Source organism: Pecten maximus, chromosome 5 (genome assembly GCF_902652985.1).
Source record: "Pecten maximus chromosome 5, xPecMax1.1, whole genome shotgun sequence".
Classification (NCBI taxonomy): Eukaryota; Metazoa; Mollusca; class Bivalvia; order Pectinida; family Pectinidae; genus Pecten; species Pecten maximus.
In genome coordinates, this window is record NC_047019.1 from 39,845,151 (window position 1) to 39,858,987 (window position 13,837).

Sequence of the window (13,837 nt, forward strand, 5' to 3'; positions counted from 1 at the left end):
TCTACCATATACAAACCTACTTCTACCATATACAAACCTACTTCTACCATATACAAACCTACTTCTACCATATACTACCTACTTCTACCATATACTAACCCACTTCTACCATATACTACCCTACTTCTACCATATACTACCCTACTTCTACCATATACTACCCTACTTCTACCATATACTACCCTACTTCTACCATATACTACCCTACTTCTACCATATACTACCCTACTTCTACCATATACAAACCTACTTCTACCATATACTACCCTACTTCTACCATATACTACCCTACTTCTACCATATACTACCCTACTTCTACAAAATACAAACCTACTTCTTCCATATACTAACCCACTTCTACCATATACTACCCTACTTCTACCATATACTACCCTACTTTTACAGAATACAAACCTACTTCTACAAAATACAAACCTACTTCTAAGATGTATGTACAGGGTACTAAGATGTATGTACAGGGTACTAAGATGTATGTACAGGATACTAAGATGTTCGTACAGGGTACTAAGATGTATGTACAGGATACTAAGATGTATGTACAGGATACTAAGATGTATGTACAGGATACTAAGATGTTCGTACAGGGTACTAAGATGTATGTACAGGATACTAAGATGTATGTACAGGATACTAAGATGTTCGTACAGGGTACTAAGATGTATGTACAGGGTACTAAGATGTATGTACAGGATACTAAGATGTATGTACAGGGTACTAAGATGTATGTACAGGATACTAAGATGTACGTACAGGGTACTAAGATGTACGTACAGGATACTAAGATGTTCGTACAGGGTACTAAGATGTACGTACAGGGTACTAAGATGTACGTACAGGGTACTAAGATGTATGTACAGGATACTAAGATGTATGTACAGGATACTAAGATGTATGTACAGGGTACTAAGATGTATGTACAGGGTACTAAGATGCATGTACAGGGTACTAAGATGTATGTACAGGGTACTAAGATGTATGTACAGGGTACTAAGATGTATGTACAGGATACTAAGATGTATGTACAGGGTACTAAGATGTATGTACAGGGTACTAAGATGTATGTACAGGGTACTAAGATGTATGTACAGGGTACTAAGATGTACACGTATGTACAGGATACTAAGATGTATGTACAGGATACTAAGATGTATGTACAGGGTACTAAGATGTATGTACAGGGTACTAAGATGTATGTACAGGGTACTAAGATGTATGTACAGGGTACTAAGATGTATGTACAGGATACTAAGATGTTCGTACAGGGTACTAAGATGTATGTACAGGGTACTAAGATGTATGTACAGGGTACTAAGATGTACGTACAGGATACTAAGATGTATGTACAGGGTACTAAGATGTATGTACAGGGTACTAAGATGTACGTACAGGGTACTAAGATGTATGTACAGGATACTAAGATGTATGTACAGGATACAAATATGTTCGTACATGGTACTAAGATGTATGTACAGGGTACTAAGATGTATGTACAGGATACTAAGATGTATCTACAGGATACTAAGATGTTCGTATAGGATACTAAGATGTTCGTACAGGGTACTAAGATGTACGTACAGGGTACTAAGATGTATGTACAGGGTACTAAGATGTATGTACAGGATACTAGGATGTATGTACAGGGTACTAAGATGTATGTACAGGGTACTAAGATGTATGTACAGGGTACTAAGATGTATGTACAGGATACTAGGATGTATGTACAGGGTACTAAGATATACGTACAGGATACTAAGATGTACGTACAGGGTACTAAGATGTACGTACAGGATACTAAGATGTTCGTACAGGGTACTAAGATGTACGTACAGGATACTAAGATGTACGTACAGGATACTTAGATGTATATACAGGATACTAAGATGTATGTACAGGGTACTAAGATGTATATACAGGATACTAAGATGTATGTACAGGGTACTAAGATGTACAATGTATGTACAGGATACTAAGATGTATGTACAGGGTACTAAGATGTATGTACAGGGTACTAAGATGTATGTACAGGGTACTAAGATGTATGTACAGGGTACTAAGATGTACAATGTATGTACAGGATACAAAGATGTATGTACAGGGTACTAAGATGTATGTACAGGATAATATGATGTATGTACAGGATACTAAGATGTATGTACAGGGTACTAAGATGTTCGTACAGGATACTAAGATGTATGTACAGGGTACTAAGATGTATGTACAGGGTACTAAGATGTATGTACAGGGTACTAAGATGTATGTACAGGATACTAAGATGTTCGTACAGGATACTAAGATGTACGTACAGGGTACTAAGATGTATGTACAGGGTACTAAGATGTATGTACAGGGTACTAAGATGTATGTACAGGGTACTAAGATGTATGTACAGGGTACTAAGATGTTTTTCCATCTTCTCGTGTTCGTGTAACCACGGTCCATATAATATTTACATAGAGTTTTTAATGTCTCCTGAAAGTTCAAAACATAAACGTCACTCCAAACCTCTCACAGAATAACTCTTCTAGATGAAACTCGCTTGTATTTGTTGTTATTGATGACGGTTACTAAGACAGTGCCAAGAAGTCGGACACTTCCCCACGAAAACGACTGTTCTCTGTCCGACGTCACTCCCAGGTAAAACACATGAGAAAATGTGGTTTTTGAATTATGGCATGCTTAAACACATAAAACTAAAACTAATCATAATGTACAAGGAATGAGTTTTATTTTTTCAACATTCATAAAGTCATAACAACAATATTTACCATAAATCGCTAAAGTGAAAATGGATATATATCATGTTTCATGATTACTGGTCTCTTAACATTCAAAGCTGCAATAACTATCTTGTATTAATACATGCCATTTAGAAAATTAGTTACGTCATATGTCAAAAGTTGAAAAAAAAAATCTCCGTGAAGCCAATCAATACAATACATATAGTTCCCGGTAATCGAATCAGGTATGTATTGCGCAGTTGGTTTATGTTCGTACACGTAAAACTTATCTTGAATAAACACGATAAAAACAATTAGTTGTACAAGATTCGAAATTGTATGTATAGCATACTAAGATATGTGTTAATGATACAAATATGTATATACATGTACATGATACTAAAATGTATTGACTGTCCGTTTTTTCTAGTAAAATGTTGTAATGGTTCAACTCTTCCGGTCTCTTATTGTAGTAATTTCCTGTCCGTTCAACCTCTCTTTATGAAACTTCTCTTAACATTGGATTCGTTTATGCTTATTTTGGTTTTGGTTTGCTTTTCCATGATTCATTATCATTTGATATTTGTTTCCTTGTATGTTCCAATCTTTAAATCTACAGCCCTGAATTAGGCATGTGATTATCTGTCATTTGGCAATATGTTCCTAATGACATAAGTAACTATACTATAAAAACTTTAAAGTACATGTTTACCGCATTGCGTCAGACAACGACCAATCAACATGCGGTAATTTTTAACTCGTCGTTAGGCGAACTGGATTACTCGGAAGAAAAGCGCAGTAGAGACTGCTATCTTGCGGTAATCAGCAAATCAAGGTGTATACAGTTGTCACTGCACGTCATTATTCTGATACAATGCATAGATTAACTATGAATAATGGACAAATGTAAATGAACCTGGCGCAATATTACAACATTACTGTGCACAGTAAAAATGATAATACTATTTATTCAGGCAAAACATTCAGTAGAGTATATATTATCCCGTAAAGGTTACACACTATTTTCAACATTTTCTTAATAAATAATGGGAAATAATTAATAAATAGTATCACATAAATGTTGTTGTGTTATACACAATTTTTATTTTATTATGTTCGAATACAATTAATTTTAGGATTTACTTAGGATCGTCCATAAAAGCCGGAGTGCAGCTTATTTCCAATGGGTTCCTCGAGTAAAAATAATCTAATTTAAAACAGTTGTATTCATTTAATAGTTTACTAAATTATAGCCACAAATTGTCCCCTTTCAGTACCTGAATACCTGTGGTATTATATGATGGTAAAAATACTTACACACTTACGAACTAAAAACTAGAAAAAAAGAAAGAGTGTAAGTATCAAGTACACTTGACATATTAGATGGTTACAGTAGTGCAGGTTGAGTTTTCCAAGGGTTAGGGAACCCCTACTAGCGAGGTCTACCCCTACTAGCGAGGTCTACCCCTACCAGCGAGGTCTACCCCTACCAGCGAGGTCTAACCCTACCAGCGAGGTATATCCTTACCAGCGAGGTCTACCCCTACCAGCGAGGTCTACCCATACCAGCGAGGTCTACCCCTACCAGCGAGGTCTATCCCTACCAGCGAGGTATACCCTTAACAGCGAGGTCTACCCCTACCAGCGAGGTCTACCCCTACCAGCGAGGTCTACCCCTACCAGCGAGGTATATCCTTACCAGCGAGGTCTACCCCTACCAGCGAGGTCTACCCCTACCAGCGAGGTCTACCCCTACCAGCGAGGTCTACCCCTACCAGCGAGGTCTACCCCTACCAGCGAGGTCTACCCCTACCAGCGAGGTCTACCCCTACTAGCGAGGTATATCCTTACCAGCGAGGTATATCCTTACCAGCGAGGTCTACCCCTACCAGCGAGGTCTACCCCTACCAGCGAGGTATATCCTTACCAGCGAGGTCTACCCCTACCAGCGAGGTCTACCCATACCAGCGAGGTCTACCCCTACCAGCGAGGTCTACCCCTACCAGCGAGGTCTACCCCTACCAGCGAGGTCTACCCCTACTAGCGAGGTCTACCCCTACCAGCGAGGTCTATCCCTACCAGCGAGGTATACCCTTAACAGCGAGGTCTACCCTTAACAGCGAGGTCTACCTTTACCAGCGAGGTCTATCCCTACCAGCGAGGTATACCCTTAACAGCGAGGTCTACCCTTAACAGCGAGGTCTACCCTTAACAGCGAGGTCTACCCTTACCAGCGAGGTCTACCCATACCAGTGAGGTCTACCCCTACTAGCGAGGTCTACCCTTAACAGCGAGGTCTACCCATACCAGCGAGGTCTACCTTTACCGGCAAGGTATACCCTTAACAGCGAGGTATACCCTTAACAGCGAGGTCTACCCATACCAGCGAGGTCTACCCTTAACAGCGAGGTCTACCCTTAACAGCGAGGTATACCCTTAACAGCGAGGTCTACCCATACCAGCGAGGTCTACCCTTACCAGCGAGGTCTACCCATACCAGCGAGGTCTACCCTTACCAGCGAGGTCTACCCCTACCAGAGAGGTCTAACCCTACCAGCGAGGTCTACCCTTAACAGCGTGGTCTACCCCATACCAGCGAGGTCTACCCATACCAGCGAGGTCTATCCATACCAGCGAGGTCTACCTTTATCAGCGAAATATACCCTTAACAGCGAGGTCTACCTCTACCAGCGAGGTCTACCCCTACCAGCGAGGTCTACCCCTACCAGCGAGGTATATCCTTACCAGCGAGGTCTACCCCTACCAGCGAGGTCTACCCATACCAGCGAGGTCTACCCTTACCAGCGAGGTCTACCCTTAACAGCGAGGTTTACCCCTACCAGCGAGGTATACCCTTAACAGCGAGGTCTACCCATACCAGCGAGGTCTACCCTTACCAGCGAGGTCTACCCCTACCAGTGAGGTCTACCCCTACTAGCGAGGTCTACCCTTAACAGCGAGGTCTACCCATACCAGCGAGGTATACCTTTACCGGCAAGGTATACCCTTAACAGCGAGGTATACCCTTAACAGCGAGGTCTACCCATACCAGCGAGGTCTACCCTTAACAGCGAGGCCTACCCATACCAGCGAGGTATACCCATACCAGCGAGGTCTACCTTTACCGGCAAGGTATACCCTTAACAGCGAGGTATACCCTTAACAGCGAGGTCTACCCATACCAGCGAGGTCTACCCCTACCAGCGAGGTCTACCCCTACCAGCGAGGTCTACCCTTACCAGCGAGGTCTACCCTTAACAGCGAGGTCTACCCCTACCAGCGAGGTCTACCCTTACCAGCGAGGTCTACCCCTACTAGCGAGGTCTACCCTTAACAGCGAGGTCTACCCTTACCAGCGAGGTCTACCCATACCAGCGAGGTCTACCCTTAACAGCGAGGTCTGCCCTTACCAGCGAGGTATACCCTTTAAGAGCGAGTTCTACTCCTACCAGCGAGGTCTACCTTTAACAGCGAGGTCTATCCTTACCAGCGAGGTCTATCCATACGAGGTCTACCCTTACCAGCGAGGTCTACCCATACCTGCGAGGTCTACCCATACCAGCGAGGTCTATCCATACCAGCGAGGTCTACCTTTACCAGCGAAATATACCTTTAACAGCGAGGTCTACCCATACCAGCGAGGTCTATCCTTACCAGCGCGGTCTACTCCTACCAGCGAGGTCTACCCCTACCAGCGAGGTCTACCCTTACCAGCGAGGTCTACCCCTACTAGCGAGGTCTACCCCTACCAGGGAGGTCTAAAGAATCACAGAGAAACAACATTATAGGTATTATTATACATTTCCTTATTTTACAGTATATAACAAGTAGACAAAAGAGATGCGATTTGAACCACATCCTCCAAAAATGCTATGAACCAGGTTAAAAGTCAAAAGTGCTATTTACCCGGAATGAGCGAATTCACATTTTCGCCCTTTTCCCCCAATAATCTGGATGAAGAAGTGCTGGAGAGGATTTTTTTTCTGAAAAAGACAGCGCTAACACACAACGAGTAATTAAAACGCCTGTTAGCATGCTGAAAGACTATCTTCGGGGAAAATCATTAGGATTAGTGGAGGATATGAACACAGTTTTGAGAGAAAAACATGGAATGATTTAAATGCTTGTATAATAAAACAGGTATGTTATGGGTATTCCTGGAAACAGCACTTTTATTGTCCCCCTTGACATTAACTTTTTCACTCGGCTTCGCCTCGGAAAATAGTTCACGTATCGGGGGACAATACAAGTGATATTCCCCTCACACCCATACAATAACTATACTTTTGCACGGCTAAAATGACTTGCACGGTCACGTGCGAACTATTGAACACCTGTAACGTTTCGGAATTCTGTCACGTGCGAACTATTGAACACCTGTGATGTTTTGAAATTTAGTCCTACTCTTTCAAGCGTCTAAGTCACTTAGATGTTAACACTGCCAGGCGGAAGCCATGGCGACTTCTAGGCCTACAGGAAAGTCGAGATTTCAGTGACTCTATGTGTGTTTTAGTGATTATGTAATGAAACAAGTATAGCATGGGTGTATGTGGAATAGTCAAGAATATTTGACCCTCGGTATTGGTAATTGACAGATGTTCTATTGCACGAGGCCGAAGGCCGAGTGAATAGAACATCGGTCGATTTTCGGGAATTTTTTTTTTACAGGAATATGGAAAATCCAACGACTTTGAATCATACGAACAATTTATAATGAACAACTGCAGAGTTAAATGATCAGCCAAATATTTATAAAGCACCCATTTTGACAAGGTATCAAGTAAACCTCTTAGAAATTGCTTATGTTGACCAAAAATCGTGGTAGTACTTTTTTCTAACAATAAGTAGAATGGTGTTCCTATATATACTTTACCAAAGCCAAGAAAAATAAGGCATGTTTATCATGGATAGTCCAGTCTAATAGACCGATTAGTCCGGTATCATTATTACATAAAAAGGAGTAAGCTGTGTTCAAAATACAATTGTTCGTGTTCATTAGTTTAAACTAGTATTTAATCATTCGGTATTTCTAATAAATTCCAATGGATATCGCCCAAGTTCAATATACAGCATTGCAATACAAGTAAAATTTTTAACTTGAAGATATTTTTTATTACAAAACAATAAATGCACCTCCTCAATGTCCATCGCTTTCGCATCTTCGCTAGCCAAGGCTTCTGATTACGTAATACTCCACGTGGAGTGTAACGTAATCTGTAGCCTTGGCTTGCGAAGATGTCGCTTTCGATGACCCCTAAACTTCCCATGCGTAATTCGTTATACTACAACCATAAACAGAGAAAATATCAAACAGGTGCAATAAGGTTGTACAATTAAAACTTATATTAGAACAACTGGAAATAAGTGCAAATATGGCCTTTCTGTCTTGATCAGCTATTAGTTTCTGTATATCATTGAATTTCTTATTACACTTCAGCTCCAAATTAGCTAAAACAAATCAACAATTACCCCTACTTCACCATTATATGTCCAAGTCTTCTATCTTTTTAAGGGGCCCCCATTTCCAAAGACTAAAATCGTTCTTTCTGTATTTACAATTACTATCCACCTGTTTGAATAATAACTAAGACTATCTAGAAGACTTTGTAGACCATCCACTTATTCAGAATATTCAGAAAACATAACAAGAACAACTGCGTACAAAATGATGAATACACTGGAATCATAAGCTGTAGCACAACTCTCAATAAAACAAGTTTCAAAAACGGCTACGAAAAGTGAAAAATAGAGGTTATAAAATTCCCCTTGCGTTAATCCGACAATGTTTTTGAAAAAATAAGAACATTTACCATAAAGCGAAACACAAGATTTGCCCGATTTGTAAAGCGATTTAATAATACAGTCAAACTTCGATGTTTCGAAGTTCAAGGGACTAACAGAAAAAACTTCGAAACAGCGGGACTTCGAATTATTTATGGTTGACAATAGATCGATGTTTTCTTGATAATGACCATATCTGTTAACGTTACATGTCCTCGGTGTCTTCGTTATGATCGTCGCCTGCCAGGCTCAAAAGTTAATTTATACCTCAAACACAACAAAATCAAAATACTTTTCATTAATTATACCTAAGCATTTTATTAATTAAACAAACTATGTAACGGTTACAAAACACTTATATTGCGTTTAACAGATAAAGCAAAAGAAGTACAATGCACACTTACGTAAGTCGTTAGGCTTTTCTGCTAAAGACACGTGCGGTTACGTTATGTGCATATAAAATACGGAATGCCGATCGGTTGGAGAATGCATGATTGAATGACAAATAATCGATTTACTTGGATATTTATGTATAAGTTTGCAATATGACACTTATGAGTGAATTGTTTGTGTTTAAAATTGGTCCGCTTGTTTTATAGTTCCGTAAAATTTACTCACCAACCGCTGATTTCAATGGCGGCGAAGATTATCAGAGACGACTACCGAAATGTTTTACCGGAGTGATTAAATGTCATGGCTTCTAAATGCACCTTTTATCTATCAATTTGGTCTGATTATTAATTAACCCCATGATCGGGAGTGACAACACACGTATACATAACACTGTATGTAAAATTGTACCTCGAATACCAAGACTATCCTATACTTACGCCATTGCCCGATTCATAAAGCGTCTTAATTACAGGCCAAGAGGGCCTGTATCGCTCACCTGGTCTATTTGAGCAAACATCGAAATAATGTTCATGTTATATTTGCTAATGTATAACAATGCTATATGTATGATAATTGGGTGGAGATCTCAACCGCTTTAAAGATGTAACCCAGAAACGAAGTCAAGACTCAACATGATTGTGTTTAAAGAAACCTAAAGTCCCTTAGGGTGGGGAAAGACCCCTGGGCTTATTTTCATATCAAGACTGTGTTCATATCTTGATACTCAGTAAGCGGCATATCATTAACCTAGTGCTAACAAGGGATGATCACTCGCTGTCCGATATTGATTATCAAAGTCCACTCGGCAAGAGTGACCGCTGCGTCCTATTGTTTGAAGTTAAATGTAATGTAAAAGGAAAGCTACGCACTAAAAAGAAAATTTGCTACAATAACACTGATAACGACTTAATCAACAGCGAACTAAAGATAAAATGGAATGAAAAGATAATCAATTCAATAAGCGTTAATGAAAATAGGAAAACATTTCTAAGAAAATAGAAAAAGGAAATAGAAGATAAATATGTACCGATAAAAATAATCAAAACAATCACAGTTGACAGGAAAACATGCACAGCTTTCCAACAGACCAGGTCACGTTGGACGCAATACAAAATAAACACTCATTGTTTAGAAAACTTCAAGAAGCAAGAACATTGAAGTAAGAAATCAATATAATAAGGCAAGAAACAAATTAAGAAAAATACAAACAAGGACAGAGTAAGAACACGGCGTTGCAGTTAAAGCCAAAACATACCCTAAAACCGTTTGGAATTATATAAAATCTAAATCAACATCAAAGTTAGACATCGGAGATATTTATTCAAATCCAAAAGATGAAGACTCACCGAAAGTTTCGACGGATATAAAAAAAAGCTTATGTACTCTGAAAGGTTTTCAGTAGCGTGTTTGTGAAGGAACAGACAGGGGAAACACCTCAACAAAAAACAACAGGAGATAACCGAGGAATGTCAATGCTTAATGTCAACGCGTGGTGCTGTTTAAATTGCATACTAGCCTGAAATCAGAAAAGTCACCTGGATTGGACGAACTCCATCCAATGTTTCTCAAAAACACTGCGGCATCATTATCAAATCCATTAACCATTAGATTCAACAAATCACTCTGAACAGGAACACTACCAGACGGTTGGACGAAAGTTCGAGTCTCTGCTATCTTAAAGAAGGGAGATAAAAGTAAAGCTGACAACTATAGGCTAGTTAGCATAACGTCTGTGGTATGTTAAGTTCTGAAATCTTTAGTAAGGGAGCATATAGCTAAATTCATTAGAAATATCAAATCCTTCTCGGACAAGCATTACGGTTTTATATTAGGGATATCAACATATCTACAGCTATTAGAAGCACAGGCGCTTGCATAGAAAATGTGATTTTCAATTGTTTTTGATATGACAGTGATATGTGAACTGTGTAAAGTACAAGGTTGACAACTCCGCCACGAGCGAAACGGCACACCACCACAATTCAATCGACTAAAAACCACATTTATTCAAACGGACACGGCGCATACTACATACTACCGCCATCTAGAAACATTTATCTTTAACCTACAGTGTAACTCAATACGAATTGCTACATCCAAAACACAATAATCCGTGAAAACATCGCCGAATTCCTCCAACAAAACACCATTTTTCAAACTGCTCCCTCAGCCTGTCAAGATTCCTCATTTACATACGGGGTTGAAAGGTCATGCGTTTATATAATCGACTGTCACCAGGTGCACTTTGTTGGGTCATCTCGGCATACTTTATTTTACAGGTGCATATACATGCATGACGTCGCTTGTGAGATAACGGACTAATTAGATAGCATGTTTTAATGCCAGTGATGAGATCGTCCTTTCCTTTTCTTCAACTGCATCATTTCGGTAGTTGTGAAAACTTCGTTTTGAAATCGAAAGATTGCATGTAACGGTGCTCAATAACTTGTTCAAGACAGGGTCGGGGCATTATACGTAAATACCATGAACTAGCAGTATCAGTTGAAATTTTTCGAAGTTGTTAAAATTTGGATGGGGTAATAGCTGATAGTTGTTTGATATTTTGTTTTCAAGGATTATTGCGTTTTGGATGTAACAGTTCGTATTGAGTGACACGGTAGGTTAAAGATCTAATGTTTCCCGATGACGGTCGCATATAGTGTGCACCGGGTCAGTTTGAATAAATGTGCTTTTTAGTAGATTGAAGTGAGATGGTGTGCCGTTTCGCTCCTAACGGAGTTTCTGGCCTTCACTTTTACACAGTTCACATACCACTGACATCATTTTTTTTAATTCTCATTTTCTATGCAAGCGCCTGTGATTAGAAGTGGTGGATAAATGGACAGAAGCTTTGGATAAAGGACAACTCATGCATTGTATTTACATGGACTACTCAAAAGCCTTTGATACGGTTCCACACAACAGATTAATCAATAAATTATGTTCATATAACTTTTCAAGTCAAATGATTTCTTGGATATCACCATTCTTGATAGGCCAACAACAAAACGTATCTGTAACTGGTGCAGATTCCAATCGGATCAGAGTTACGTCAGGGATCCCACAAGGCTCAGTACTAAGACCTCTGATGTTTGTAATTTACGTAAATGACCTCCCAGGAGCGGTTAACTCCGATGTGTACTTATTTGCAGACGATACAAAAATATTTAGAATAATCGAAAACGAACAAGACAGTTTAGAGTTTAAGAAATTCTTAATACTATGTGAAAGTGGAGCGACACCTGCATCCAGAAAAGTGTAAACATATGAGGATATGCAGGAGAAGACACATGTCACAATGAAGCTGAACCAGTTGATCATCTCAACGGAAAAGTGTTCAGAGGTCCAACCAAGAAAAAGACATCGGTGTAATTATAGACTCAGATCTCGCATTTGATTAACATATATAGGAAAAAGTTAAAAAAGCAAATTCTATATTAGCACTTCTTAGGAGAACATTTCAGTTCATGAACATAAAGTCCTTCATTCCACTTTTTTTTTTAGATTGAACTATACAAAATAACAAGTCAAATTTATGATTAGGAAAGTTTTACTGCCATATCACTCTGTTTGGTTTGTTTGTTTTTGTTTAACGTCCTATTAACAGCCAGGGTCATTTAAGGACGTGCCAGATTCTGGAGGTGGAGGAAAGCCGGAGTACCCGGAGAAAAACCACCGGCCTACGATCAGTACCTGGCAACTGCCCCACGTAGGTTCGAACTCGCAACCCAGTGATGGAGGGCTAGTGACAAAGTGTCGGGACACCTTAACCACTCGGCCACCGCCGCCCCATATATCACTCTGAAAAGATGCATCCAATTAATCGCCACAGCTGTAGAGGACACACACAACGAGCAACTACCATTCTAAGAAAAACCTATTTTTCAATCAGAACAGTAACAATTTGGAATGAACTGCCAGAACATGTAGTGTCAAAAATAAGTTGGACAATCACTGGAAAAATCAAGAACTTAATTCCAATTATAAAGCTACAATCAGAACATTGTGAGTCTGGTATAGAGGACTTAATGTAGTCCTGAGTCAGAATAAAACTTATCTTATCTTACCCCGTTCGTCCCAGAGTTTACCGAGCCACTGAATAATTAAAGATTTCATGACGTCCATAGAATGTTGCGTGGACATATCTCAAGATTCCAAATATTACGAATTCTATATTGTTCGCTAAGACGAAGTGCTCGCGCATCCCACGAGCTACGTCTTCGCTGAGCCCATACTAAGTATATGAATTTTACTAAGCAGACGTCCATTATCATCGGAATTCACCCGACGGTATAGATGAAAGACTTCAATCCGTTGTTTACTAAGGGTGGATAGCCACTCCGTGTCTCCAATAACACCAACATTGGAACTGTGTTTTGACGCGCACTTCCGTTCATTGTGACTGGCTCCAAGTGTCAGAACAATAAAGAATGACTGGTTGTACAAGGCTTCCATATACTGTAGCTTTGTAAACACGGCGTAGGTCATTTCACCAGCACAATCACATTTTAGAAATGAGAAGCCCAAGGGATCGAATTGCGAATAAGGATAGTTCTTTCACCGCTAGGTTCATATCAGCGTAGTCATCAAACCTAAGTCCTAAATATCTATAACGATCTGTTCGTCCTGTCCGGTACATGACCAGTTATATATTGGTTATCGAACGTCGAGGAAAATGTACTGCCGTTTGTCAAGACATATTACCTCAGCAACCCTTAAATCAAAAGAACAGTTACACAGAATTACAAAATTTACTATAGTTGCGCGGGAATCGAGACACATTTTTGTATTTCGGCAATGGAATTATTATCAAGACATTAAAAATGTACTGACATGTAAAACTCATAATTCATTACATGGTTTCATAGTTCAGAAAGATGCACGAGTTACAGGTATATCCGGACACTGGTTAGAATACTCACGCG